The sequence below is a fragment of the Octopus bimaculoides genome, chromosome 5 (genome assembly GCF_001194135.2).
Source record: "Octopus bimaculoides isolate UCB-OBI-ISO-001 chromosome 5, ASM119413v2, whole genome shotgun sequence".
NCBI classification, from domain to species: domain Eukaryota; kingdom Metazoa; phylum Mollusca; class Cephalopoda; order Octopoda; family Octopodidae; genus Octopus; species Octopus bimaculoides.
The window spans coordinates 40,023,095-40,024,805 of record NC_068985.1 but is presented as its reverse complement, the minus strand read 5'-3'; positions in this window follow the sequence as shown (position 1 = coordinate 40,024,805).

Below are 1,711 nucleotides of genomic sequence, written 5' to 3'. Positions count from 1 at the left end.
ATATATATATATATATATAGGTACAAAATATATACATATACAATAGTATTTCTCTTACCTGACATTCTAGCTAACACACATTAAATGCATTGAGTCCATTTTATTTCTACAGAGATTTATTCCAGACGCTCAGTTTCTATTCTTTAATTTTTTCAAAACTTTATTTTAGTTATTTTTCTTGTAGTTTGGCTAAGATTTTTAGATCTACAAATTTTAAAGATGACTTTGACAGCTTTTGGTTCTATGTTTTTGAAATCAACATCCCGTCCCCTTTCAATATTGCACTGTCTCTTTCATAATGATAACAATAATATGAATAAGGCAAGTATTTTTATTCTATGTATGTCTCTATGTATTTATGTATATGTGTTTGTGTATAAGCTATCTGTAAGTAAAAATATTTACAAAGCACACACACACAGATGTAAACATATGTAAATGTGTGTGTGTGTATATAGATACATATTTAGTTACACAATTAAGTAACTAACAGTGGGAAGGAGATTCAGTTGTTAAGTTTACTTAACAATGTACAAATATCAAAAAGTGAGGGAAAAAAGCACTATTTTCTCCTTCCTTGAAAATATGCTGCTCAAGCTAGCATGGTCAAATGGGTTTAAATAGTAAAACTCTAAATAATGAAGAGTTCATTTTGTTTTCGCATGTACACAGTATTCTTACTGTTGATTCTCCTTAAGAAATCATTTTCCCCATGAACCAAATTAAAATCTCCAAACTGGGTTTTAATTTGGCAATTTTCAATATCTATTTTGTTTTTAAATCATCATCTAGTATACTTAGCATTGTATACCTATTTCTTTTATTAGTCTTGTAGACTGTTTAGCTAGTGTACTGTTTAATTAATGTTTGTTAACAGTTGAATGAAAACTAGTTTTCTTCTTTTTTTTTTTTTAAACCTAACATCTCCACAATCCACTTGTAGTTCTTAACCATTGGTTTTTGTTATCATCACCTTATTGTATTTTCCCTTCTAGAACCTCTTTGCTGAGCACAAGCTGGCTCTTGTTGACTGCAGTACAAAAGTTCACCAATGTTTGTACTCCTGTGCTACCTAAAAGAAATGTTCTTTCATTGACAGCACATTATGTTGTCCATATACTTGAGGTAGATTAACAGCATACATCTGATTATATTATACATTTCCTGGTACAGATTAGCAACATACAACATATGATGTTGTCCGTATGGTGAGTGCAGATTGGCAACACATCATATTATATTGTCTATATGCTGGATGTAGATTTTTTTCCTGTCAACATTTCATTGCTGGTTTACCTTGTTTTTATATTATTTAACTTTTAAGGTATTCATTTTAATAACATTACGCAAAAGCTGTCAAAGTTACAACACCATGCTAACATTTTATAGTCATAGATTTTGCTGTGGTTAGAACAAACAGGAATTTGTGGCTTACAGTACCATCTTGCCACCAACTTATTTATATTTATTTGTATATACATGCATGGCTACATTTCATTTTCTTTCCTTATTTTTTTAAGCCTTAAATCAAGTTCATAACAAGGGCATATTTTTTTCCTCCCTATATTTACATTCAGACACAACAAATCCCAGACTCACTTCCAAGAACATAAATTATTTTTAAGCACTTTTTAAAATAATTCAGTCTTTACAAATATATATTTTTAATAATTATATAAAGCCTTTCAATTAGCCATTCGTTATGACTATT